This window comes from Vombatus ursinus, unplaced genomic scaffold (assembly GCF_900497805.2).
Source record: "Vombatus ursinus unplaced genomic scaffold, bare-nosed wombat genome assembly UNPS02004691.1, whole genome shotgun sequence".
Lineage (NCBI taxonomy): Eukaryota > Metazoa > Chordata > Mammalia > Diprotodontia > Vombatidae > Vombatus > Vombatus ursinus.
Genome location: NW_020944469.1, coordinates 85,097 through 97,453, shown reverse-complemented (window position 1 = coordinate 97,453; position 12,357 = coordinate 85,097). Strand labels below are relative to the sequence as shown.

Genomic DNA, 12,357 nt, shown 5'->3' with positions numbered 1-12,357 from the left:
TTGGGCCCCCAGCGAGTGCCTGGATAAGTAAAATCCCCCAATAGTACAAATTCTTTCTCTTGTTTTTACAATTGTTTTAGAGAAGTTATTGATACATTTTGCTTTGACATAGAAGACCCTTCCCAACAAGCACCCAGACAACTCCTCTCCCACAAACTCACAAAGTAGATCTTCTGAAAACCATTTGATCAAAGTCAGAATGGGTTTTTTAACCTTGGGCAGGCACGATGCTAACGTGGACCATTGTGTATATTCAGTTTTGTTGTTTCCTCAAGGTGACTTTTTTGCGTGTTTTCAATTTAATAACATTACATTATATTCCTAGATATAATTTGTTCAGCCATGAGACACTTTGTTTCCAGGTTTTTGTTATCACTGATGTTGCAGTTCTGAACATGTTTGTAGTTGTGAATCTGGGTGATTGTTCCAATAGAGGACCGCCAAGGTCAAAGGATAGAAATAACTTTGTGACTTTGACTGCATAATTTTAAATTGTTTTCCAGAATAGTTGAAACACTTCACAACTCCACCAGCCCTGAATTAGTGTTTCTGTATTCTCATAATGACTTTTTTTGTTTTTTTATTAATTTATTTTGATTTATCAATAATCACTTCCATATGCTTTTGAGTTTAAAATTTTTCTTCTCCTTCCTCCCCACCACCCTCCCCAAGATGGTGCATAAACTGATATAGGCTATACATTTACATTCATATTAAACATATTTTCACATTAGTGATGTTGTAAGTAGAAATTAAAACCAATAGGAGGAACCATCAGAAAGAGGAAACAAAACTCAACGGAAGAGAAAAAAAATAGCAATTCAACTTCCATAGTTCTTTCTTTGGATGTGGATAACATTTTCCATCACAGGGCCTCTGGAGATGTCTTAGATCCTTGTATTGCCAGGAAGGGTTAAGTTTATCAATATTAGTCCTCACGCAACGTGGCTGTTATTGTGTACAACGTTCTCTTGGTTCTGCTCACTTCACTCAGCATCAGACCATACAAGTCTTTCCAGGTTTTTCTGAAGTCAGCCTGTTCATCATTTCTTATAGTACAATAGTATTCCATCATATTCATATACCACAACTTTATCAGCTATTCCCCAATTGATGGGCATCCTCTCAGTTTCCAATTCTTTGCCACCACAAAAAGAGCTGCTATGAATATTTTTGTACATGTAGGTCCTTTTCCCATTTGTGTGATCTCTTTGGGATATAGCCCTGGAAGTGCTATTGCTGGGTCAAAGGGTATGTACATTTTTATAGCCCTTTGGGCATAGCTCCAAATTGCTCTCCAAAATGGTTGGATCATTTCACAACTCCATCAGCAATGCATTAGTGTTCCAATTTTCCCACATCTTCTCCAACATTTATCATTTTCCTGTTTTGTCATGTTGGCCATTCTGATAGGTGTGATGTGGTACTTCAGAGTTGTTTTGATTTGCATTTCTCTAATCAATAGTGATTTAGAGCATTTTTTCATATGACTATAGATGGCTTTAATTTCTTCGTCTGAGAACTGTCTGTTCATATCCTTTGACTATTTATCAATTGGGGAATGGCTTGTATTCTTATAAATTTGACTTAATTCTCTTAATTTAGAAATGAGGCCCTTGACTTAATTCTCTTAATTTAGAAATGAGGCCCTTATCAGAGAGACTGGTTGTAAAAATTCTTTCCCAATTTTCTACCTTCATTCTAATCTTAGTTTCATTGGCTTTGTGCAAAAACTTTTCAATTTAATGTAATCAAAATTATCTATTTTGCTTTTCGTAATGTTCTCTATCTCCTGTTTAGTCATGAATTCCTCTGTTCTCCATAGATCTGACAGGTAAACTATTCCTTGCTCTCTCAGTTTGCTTATAGTATCAGCCTTTATATCTAAATCATGTACCCATTTTGACTTTATTTTGGTATGTGGTGTGAGATTTTGATCTATGCGTATTGTCTGCCATACTTTTTTCCGGTTTTCCCAGCCGTTTTTTTTTTTTTTTTAAAGAGTGGGTTCTTATCCCAGAAGCTGGGGTCTTTAGGTTTATCAAATAATATATTCCTGTAGTCATTGACTACTGTGTCTTGCATACATAATGACTTTTTTCCATCTTTTAGAATAAAATGCATCATTTTAACCAATACTTCCAGCCTCCTCCCCCATTGAGGAAGGGAAGTGTCCAAGTTTCTCTTCTTTTATCTTCCCCTTGCCTGTACCCTCTTCTCAGCCCTGCTTTTTACTAATTGTGTAAACTTGGGCAATCTCTTCACCTGTAGAACAAGAGGCCTGGCCTCACGTTCTCTAAGGTCCCGTTCCATTGGAAATCCTTAGTCCTGTGGAGGGGGGGAGTTTCTTGGCCTAGTCCTCCAGCAATACCTTAACAACCTATCTTCCCTACAGACTGACTGGTGAATCAAAGGTTAAGTGGATCCAGCTGGCCTCCTACCTGTCTCCATCTGGCTGGTAAAAGGGTAAGGAAAGACAAAGAGTGTGGGGAGAGGTAAATTGGGGGGATCAAGGGGAGTTTGGGGTTATCCTGCCCAGCCCATCTGGTCAGAGAAGGGGGACTCTGTATCTTGCTAGAGCAGAAGCAGCAGGCCCCTCTTCTTTGGTATGTGGCTCAGTGACTTGGTGTTGACTAACGACCGCATCTTCACTCTGCATTCTGCTATCCAAATGTACTACTGAGATTCCCAGGTAAATAAGGCCATTAAATTAATACAGCCTAGAGGAGAGTACAGAATGGGGGAGGGGGAGGTTGGGAGAGCCTTCTGAAAGAAAATCTTTTCCTAGGTTTGGGAGATTCTCTAGAGGGATCTCCAGTTACTGCGTGGGACCGAAGACTCAAGACTTGTCTCTTGTACCAGTGAGGATGTGACCACAGGTAAGTCACTAACCCCTCTGAACCTTAGTTCCTGAGAGTAATGACACTTTACAAGCTTCCTGATGTGAGCACTAAAGTGCTATATATATGTGAGTTGTTATTAATAATATTAATTAAAACCATAAAGTGAAAAAGCCTCTTGGGGGAGATGATACCTTAGTCTGCTATGATGTCATTTTGGGGTAAAAATACTTTTCTCTTGAGGGCCTCCAGGATCTTTGCAGAGAGACCCAGAGCCAGGCTCTGTTTCATATTCTAATCAGTGACGTAGGTAAAGGCATAGATGGAATACTCATTAGATCTGCAGATGCTGGCAAGCTGGATGAGCTCCTTAATGCGGTGACAGTGTGGGAACCCAAAGAGATCTCAACAAGTGGGGCGGGGCACACCGAAGAGGAATTGATGGCAGGGTCTAAACTGCCTTAAAAATCAGCATCACAGTCTGAGGAAGAGAGGTGCAGCTTGAAGGTAGGTCACAGGAAATTCTGTAGCAGTCTGCAGGGGCTGCCCCCCAAATGAGGGCAGTCTTGGGGTATGTTGACAGAAGCCAAGTGTCCAGGATGAGGCAGGGGAAAGACATTCTGCCCTATTCTGGTCAGACCATGTCTGGGGCATTGAGGTCAGACCCTGAAGAGGTAGAGCCCAATCCAAAGAGGGCTCCCAGGAGAGAATTCAAACCCGTGCTATCTAGCATCATACTGTGTAAGGATCAGGTAAAGGAACTTGAGATGTTTAGCCTGAGAAGACTTGGGGGGCACTTGAACAGCTATAATGGAGAGGAGGAGTTCACAATCTGGGGGAAAAACAGTACACACACACACACACACACACGTAAAAATAGCCTCAGTCTCAAGGCAGTTTTGTATTATAGGTGTTCACTAAGTAGAACAGACAATAGACAGTGCTGTAGAAGGGGGAGAGCCATCCTGTAGGCTGTGGTGACCAGGAAAGAAGGTTACTTCTGAGTTGGGCCTTGAAGGAAGCAGGCACAGAGGAGGACACCCAAATGGAGAAGATATGGGACTGCAGTTAAGGTAAGAAGATAGTCTTGTCAGGATCTCTCATCATTCTGTCCTGCTAACATTTCAAACTGTTCCCTCTTGTCCTGCCCTCAGTGGAAATGGAGAACACTTGCTCATCACCACCTGTGTGTTGTCCCTTCATATCATCATTGACCAACAGGGACTAGGCCTGTGCCGCCATGTGTCTGTTCACCTGCAGCCAAATGTTGGTTGGGGGGGAGTGGTTAGCAATGGGCCCATTTGGCTTTCCTCATGGGGTGACCTAATGCTGTTTCTTCTTATTGTGACTTAAACCAGTTTCTCTGAGGTTCCTAAACGTTGTTCCTTCTCTATCTCAGTATTGCTGGGGCCTGCCTGAAGCCATCTTTTCCTCTTTGGGTTGCCCTTTGTCCCTGCCTACTGGGCCTTCCCCTTTGAGCTTCTCTTAGATCACCCATGAGGTGCTTGTGTGGCCCCAGTGTACGTATCCTAGACCAACAAGGTGGGAAAGGGGTAGGTCTGAACCCCATCCCTTTCTTAGAGCCTGTTTCTCTTAGCCACCTGGCTGGATCGCCCTCTTTTTTTCCTCCCAACCCAGCCCAGGTTCCTAGTTGTCCTTGGCCTTGAATCTCCCCCAAGCAGGGCGGAAGCATTTTGTAGCCCTATCTGGGCCCCCTGCACAATGCACTTTTCAGCTATCTCTGTCATGCTCCTGGCCCTGATTTCCCTCTCTCTCATCCAGGCCATGAGGAAGGCAGCCTTCCAGCCTTGGGCTGCCATAAGGGAAGAATGACCCTTTTGTTCCCTGCCTTCTCTTGTCTACTAGTAGTTCATTAAATCTTCTTCCCTCTCCAACCCCATCCCCCTACTTGCTGGCCAGTGGTCCAGCTGCCCTGTTTATGAGCCTCCCATTCTCCTGTAGGATGTGGCTTTAAGAGTCACAGGACCTGCTTTGGGATTATTGGATTGGCCAAAACTAAAAGTGAGGTCCCTGGTTTGAGCCTGTTTTTTAAACAGTGGAAGCCTATTGGCTTCCCCAGGACCATTTATGTTCCCAGGATAAAGAGGAATTTCTTTAGGGTAGCAAACCCATTATCAGTCAATCAATACAAATTTATTAAGGGCCAGGCCTTCCTGGGCCTGGCAGTAGTCAACATCCTGCATCTCTTTGGCCTCGATTTCTCAGTATGCAAAATGGGACCAATCTTGTTCACCTAGTATCAATGATGGAGATAAATAGAAGGTTCTAATGGAAGATGTGGTGGTACCATTCTGGATACAGGGAGTGAGTCCACTTGTCCTGAGGCCCATGTGACGCTCCTAACCTCCACAAGCCAGAAACTCTTCCCCTGGCGTTTTAGCATTCCAGGATTCCAGAATCCTAGTCCTTCTGAGCACACATTCTCTGGGCTTAGAAAATGGATTCCCTACAAGTTTTTGTCGCTGTGCTGCATTCTCACATGGGAACTGTGCTGAGGCAGAGTGGACATATGGTCCCTCCTCACTATTAACCCATAGCAAGTTTGCAAGCCCTGCCTGATTCTTCTCCCTTTTCTTCCGGTTCCCTGTCAGTGAGGAACTGACTCCTGGAGAGCCTTGGACTCTGGAGCTGATGATGAGGAAACATCAATTTCTTTCCTCTGTAGCTGTACACAGACGGACCCTAGGCAGTGTTCAGTGACTGCCCAAGACCCAGACCAGCTGTCCCAAACCTTGCTTTTCCCCACCATCGTCAAACTAAGGGCCAGGAAGACTAGGGCTACAATTCCAGGCAGCAGACTGACTCTGAACCTCTCCAGGGTTAGGTTTTTCCCTGCATCATCCCTCTCTTAGTGGGCGTTTGCTCCCCATTCTTGCCCTCCTTTCCCAGCCTTTGGAGTCACTGTGTATCTGGGAGGGGAGGAACTGGTCTTGGCACTGAGGGGCCTGGGAAGAGAAACTGGGGAACTAGCCCAGAGGGTCATTTGATGTGTGGCTCTCTCTCAATACAGACAGAGACAGGCCTGGCCTGGGTGTCAGATCTGTTCAGCGGGATCCCACATAGGCCATGGCGGGAGTTCTGGGCCTCAGTGGCCTGCTCCCTTTAAAGGGTTACATTCTGAGCTCTCTTCCAGCTATCCAACAGCACAGACTGAATCCTGTGCTGAAGAATCAGGGCTGATTATTCCTTTTGTGACCTCAGCTGGGCAGGCTTTACTGTACCTGCATCTACATCCATAGTAACACTTTCTCAGCATCTGACCCTGGATTGGCAGCCCAGACGATGGATGGTGCCAGCACTTAAGCCACTTATGATGGTCCATTTAGATGCTTAGCTGCACCAACCTGGCTGGGGCGGGTGGGCAGGGGGGAGTTCAGCTATCTCTGCACATGCACTTCTTGAGTTGGTAATATAACATGAACCTGTGCAAGGGATTGGGAATCCCCAGCAAGAAGCTGTTGAGCTCTCCAAAGAATTGACTAGGCCACAGCTAGTTTTCAGGGGAAAGGGGAGGGCTGATGAATGACTCCATCTCAGAACTCTTAAACCACACTCTCATCAATGGTTTCCACCCTTCCCTACCCAATCTCTGATCAGAGGTGCTCCAGAGGAGGAAAGGCAGCACTACCAGGCTTCAGGGGGGGGTCAGGAGAACTGGCTACTCATCCCAACTCAGCCATTGCTTTGTGACCTTGGCCAAGTCACTTTCCTGACTCTGTTTGCCCATTTGTAAGATGGGGGTGATGCTGTCCTCGCTATCTCACTGCTGTGGGGGTCCAAAGAGGTCATGTATGTATGGCAGTTTGGAACCTTAAAGCCTCGATGAATATGTGCTGATGGAAAATCCTACCAGTGAGCAGCAGAAATATTCAAATTACTCTAGACCCAAATTCTGGGCATCCATTCCACAGATAAACCTGGCAGGGAAGGAAATGAGGCTGGATACAATGACCATGTCATTCAAATGGAAAATAGACTGAAGCTCTGTGCCCCAGCAAGTCTGCAGGCCATTCCTCTCCCTCAGTGTTTATCTAGGCCCTCGGGCCCTTCCTTCTTCCTTTCTCTTTTCTCTGCTTGTATTCTGGGTCATTTTGCAATTACTAAACTGCTCCCCTCTTCACCCTAGTATAAATACTATTTCCTCATATTTTTACAGATGAGGAAACTGAGGCTCAGAGAGAGGAAGAGTATGACCCAAGGTCACATAGCTTAGTAGCAGAACTGGGATGTGAGCTGAGGCATGCTGCCTCTACCTCTAGTGCTCTTTCCAGCATCTCCCCTCCCCCCAGGATGCTCCAGGAAAAGAGGGGAAACTCACCTCCAAAAATAGAACTGTAGGATGTCAACCAACAGTGACCTTAGAGGTCAACTAATGATAACCATAATAACTCTTCCCATTTCTGCAGCACTTTGAGGTTTACCAGGAGCTGTTCCTATTTACCACTGATCCTATTGGGTGTCCTAATCCCCCTTTTACAGATGAGGAACCTGAGGCCTGTCAAGGTTAAGTGACTTGCCCAAGGCCATACAGTTAGGAGCAGAACCAGGAATGGGGTACAAGGTTCCTATGTCTCCATCCAGTTTGATTTCACTTTTCCCCTTTGTCTCTACAAATAGGCCTTCCATGGATCACCTTGGAGATTGGGGCTTCAAGCCAATGCCAGCCTCTCATGGCTGGAAAAAGAGAAGAAGCTGTATGAGGGCACAGTGTAGGGAACCTCATAGGATGTAGAACCAAAAAGGACTCTCAATTGTGGACTGATTTATGCCCTCATTTTAAAGAGGAGTAAAGTAGGGCCCACAGAAGGGACGGGACTTGTCCAAAGGCATACATGTAGTCAGGATTGGATCTTAGGTCGTCTAACTCTCAAAATCATCCCCCTTTCTCTCCTTTGCTCCAGTCTGACGAAGAAAATGGTCCTTTTCTACAAGACCAAGTCCTCTCATTGTGTCCTTGAACCTATTCACTCCAGCCTCCTCTGCAAGCTTTTCCCTTTCATCATCTTCTGCCTCTCTACTCTTCGTCCTTTATCCACTATCCCTTTACATGTGGCCTCCACACACGTCCAGGCCTTCTCTTGACATCGTTGCCTGCTGGAGCTATTGGCCTGCATCTCTCCTCCCTTCATGGCCAAATTCCTAGAATAAGAAAAAAGAAAAAGCTTTTTTCCCTTGTGGCTTCCACCACTGCAGTCTTACTCATGTTTCAAGACTCAGCCCCTGTCCTCTCCTCTTCAGCCCCATAGCTGCCACCCTAGTCCAGGCCCTCAGGACTCCTCCAACCTGCTTAGAGTAGCCTCCTCACTGGTGTGCCTGCCTCCAGGCTTTCCCCATTCCAAGGGGATTTTCCCAGGTGCCTCCCCTACTCAGGAAGCTGCATTGCTTCCACATTGCTGTCGGATCAAATAGAAACTCCTCTTTGGGTCATTTAAAGCCCTTCACCACCTGCTTCCCAGTCTCTCTTTCTAGCCTTGTTACATTCATGCACACTCATCCAGGCAAACTGGCTTCCTACTGTTCCTCCCTCATGGCACTTTTCTCATCCCTGTTCTCCCATCTCCAGGCCTGCAGTTCACTCCTTCCTCACCGCTGCCTCTTAGAATCCCTAGTGCTCCTTTCATTTGATGGAAAGAATCTCCATTATAACCTATATGGCAAGTGGTCATCCAGCCTTTGCTTGAAGGCCTCCAAGAAGAGGCCTTCCCAGTTCCTTTGAGGCAGCCCTGCACCATTTGGGAACCCGCATTGGTTGGATTGATTTGTCTCTTTGCATTGCTCATCCCACCTTTCTTCTCCCTGGCTTTCGGGCCCTTCCTCCAGCAATCTCAGTCAGTCAATCAATCAGGCCTCTGTTAAGCTCCTACCACGGGCCAGACACTGGGCTGGGCTGGGCAGTCTCAGCTCTCAACCTGGCCTCCTATTGAATGGACCCTAAGCCCTTCACCATCCTGGTTTTTGTCCAACTTATCAGTTTCCTTCCTCAGCAGTGGCGCCCAGAACGGAGCCTAATTGGGCTGTGGCCTGGCCAGGGCAGAGTGTATTCCTGGAAGCACTTCCCTCCAGAGTGCAGGCCAAGGCAGAATGTGCTTTCTGAGCTGACACATCACTCTGCCCACTCATTGGCCTTGTAGTTCACTAAAGCCCCTGGCTCTTTTTCGGAGAAATTGCTGCCCAGCCAAGCTTTCCTCTTCCTGTGGGGTGATTTGTTTGTAATCCAAGAGTAAACCTTACATTTCTCCTTACTGAATTTCATCTTATTAGATTTAGTCCAGTGCTCGAGCTTGTCAAGATCTTTTCGGGTCCTCACTCTGTCTGGTGTATTAGTTCTCCCTCCCAGCTTTATGCCATTTGCAGATGTGATAAGCATGCCATCTGTGTCTTTATCTAAACAATTGGTTAAAAAATGTTAAACAACACAAAGCCAAGCACAGATCCCTGGGGCACTCTACTGGAGACCTTCTGTCAAGCTGACATCAAACCGTTACGGCCCACTCTCTAGTCTGGCCATTGAGCCGGTGGGAAATCCACCCAGCTCTGTTATTGTTTAGTGTATATCCTTCCATCTTTTGGACAAGATTTAGTTTGAATGCAACTGACTGCAAGAGATCAAGGCATGGACAGTAACTGGGATCATAGATGAAGTCAATCAGAGTCCACAAATGTTGCTGAGGAAAGAGGTTTAGGGGATAAATCAGGTAACCAGGAGGTAACCACCAGGAGCCAAGGTATCACTGCTGAGGGTACAGGGACCCCAAAGAATGAAACTCTTCTTCACATGCTAATGGAGTTGACATCCACCATGACAAAAGTCCCTGGCGTGAAATCTGTGGTATTGTCTGCTCTCCCCAAGCCAGAAGGAAGAGAAGGACAGAAGAGACATAGTGAAGGCAAGGTAAAAAAGAAGTGACATGCAGGGGCCAGGCCCTTCCCAAAGCTGCCAGTGAAGCATCAGATGAATGGGGGGAAGGGAAGGGAAAGAGAACAAGGTATGCTTGTAGACCAAGAGGGAAGTTTTCAGCTTCTAAATTTCCTAGTCTTGCTGTAAGGCAGTGGGCCACAGGGCTGGGCTGGAGCGGGGCGGGGGCACTGCAGGGCTAGGCCTGAGAGCAGCTACCCCAGCAGCAGGCTGCAGTGGATGTGATGGCAGGAGGAATTGGGTGTAGCAGTAGGGGTCAGGTTGCTGACACGAGCAGCTCCAGCCTTGGCATGCACCTGGGGCACAGACCTCCCCAGGCTGCCATTTTCCCCAAGTTTGAGCTGCCCATGATGACTCTTTGTGATCACTGCTTCCTTTTCTAGATGTTCACTAACTGGCTTTTGAATGGTCTATTCTAGAGTTTTCCCAGGAATCAAAGTCAGACCTCATGGGCCAATAGTTTGCCATTCGGAATTATTCTCTTCCCATTTTTGAAAATCAGTATAACATTCAGCCTTCTCTAATTTGTGCTACCTCTCCCATTCACCAGGAGCTTTTAAATGGCACCATCAGGAGCTTAAGGATCATATCTGCCAGTTCTTTCAGTCCCTAAGGCTGCAGGCCAACTGATTTGAACTCATCAAGGGCAGTGGGGGCTCTCTTTCTATAGCCTTATTTCACGCTAGCCAGTTTTGTTCATTGCTTCCTATTGGAAGGAGCATTCTCTTTGGTCGAGAAAACAGAACCAAAAGAAGTCCTGGATGGTTGTGCTTTCTGTTTGTCATAAATGGTCACAAGCCAGGGCCTTTTCTCTTCTTGTCTCTGCTTTCCTCCCGAACAATTAGGGAAACCCTGAATTTTCCTTTCCAGCCTCTGATCATTCTGAACTTTTCTTTCTTTCTTTCTTTCTTTTCCTTTTTCTTCTTCCTTCTCTTTCTGTCTCTTTCTCCCTGTCTTCCTCTTTCTCCCTCTCTCTTTTCTTTCTTTCTCTCTCTCCCTCTCTTCTCCCTCTTCTCTTCTCTCTCTCTCTCTCTTTTTCTCTTCCTTCCTTCCCAACAGTATTTTATGCCACACTTAGATTCATTCTCCCTTGTTTGCTCTTGCTTCTATCTTGTGTCTGTCTACCTTCTTTTAAAAATCCAGGTTGGGGAGTTGCCTGTTTCTCTTTATGCAGCTTCTATTTTTCTCCTCATTAGAATGGTTTCCCTTTGTTTATTCAGAATTTCATACCTGAGAGTTTTCCAACACTCCTATACTTACTTCCTCTATATATTTTAGTCCATGGGGGTCCTACCTATTTTTCCTCTGATCCCTTTGAAATATGTCTGCAGAAAGTCTAGGGTGCACATCACTTTATGCACCTACCTTTCCTCTCTCCTTGATCACAAACTCTAGGAAGGAGTAGTCACTTTGTCACAAGGTTCTCATCATTTTCATCCCCATAATCAGTTCCTTCCTATTGGTAAATATCAGATCCAGAATAGGATTTCTTTCCCCTTGTTGGTTCCTCTACCTTTTGAAGACCAAATTATCCCATGACCATATGACTGGGCACACTATAAATTTGTTTTATCCCACCTCAATTGTCTCTTCACTGCTGCTCCCCAATGCTTTTATTCTTCCCTGGTCATTTCTTTGTTATACCCTCCACAGCAGCTAATCCAGACCTTCCCTTCTTTACTCAGGACACCTACATCTCCCCCAGGAGGACCTTACCTCATACATAACTGAAAAAATCGAAGCCATACATGTCAAGCTTCCTCTTTCCTCCCAGTTCCACACTTAAGATCATCCATCTCCTCATTTGCTCTACTGAGAGAGAGAGAGAGAGAGAGAGAGAGAGAGAGAGAGAGAGAGAGAGCTCCCTTCTCCTTGCGAATGTTAACTTGTGGGGCCCTTTACCTCATCCCTTCCCATGTCCTCAGGCAACCTGCCCCATCTTCAACCATCCTCTCCCAAATCATCTACCTCTCCTTATCCGATTATGCTTTTTCTTCTGTCAACTTTTCCCAAGTCTCTCCCATCTTTAAAACTTTCAGTTGCCCCTCCACCCCCTTCATTATAGACTTGTCTTCCCTTTCATAGCCAAACTCCTAGAAAGGGCTTTCTACACTTGCTGCCTCCACTTTTCTCACCTCCAACTCACTTATCCACTCCTTGCAATCTGTCTTCTGTCCCTAGCACTTTCGGGAAACGTCTTCCCACGAGATTACCAGTGCTTTCTCATTAGCTAAAACTTTTTCCCAATTCTCATCCTCCCTGACCCCTGTCCCCACCCCCTCCTTCTGTGTACTGTCCTCTCTTCAGGCGTTCCTGGAACTCTTCTGTCACGGTGATTCTGCCTTCAGACTGATCCCTTTTTGGTTTCTTTCAGAGGTTCACTATCCATCTTCCTCTTCCAGTGTGTGAGTATGCCCCAGTGCCCTGTCCTGAGCTCACTTCTCGTCCATCTCTCTCTCAGTCTCTTTTTATGTCTATCCCCATCACCCTATGTACCCAGCAGTCACTGCAGTGCAAGCCCTCCTCATGTCTCACCTGGGCAATGCAATTGTTCATTGATCAGAGTTATGCTGGAGCCAG

General features: G+C 45.9%; 1 protein-coding gene across 5 annotated transcripts in view; it reads left to right on the top strand.

Moving 5' to 3' along the window:
• The window catches only part of LOC114026183 (wiskott-Aldrich syndrome protein family member 3-like), a 73,954-nt gene that overhangs the window by 26,620 nt on the left and 34,977 nt on the right, over positions 1-12,357 (top strand). For 2 of the 5 annotated variants that reach the window (XM_027839830.1, XM_027839840.1), the window contains exons 2-3: positions 2,396-2,466; positions 2,789-2,879. The gene's annotated coding sequence lies outside the window, so the exon portion shown is untranslated. Of the gene's footprint in view, positions 1-2,395; positions 2,467-2,583; positions 2,693-2,788; positions 2,880-3,178; positions 3,348-3,750; positions 3,914-12,357 lie in introns of all 5 variants that reach the window. The other 3 variants (XM_027839822.1, XM_027839813.1, XM_027839817.1) reach the window with 3 other exon arrangements.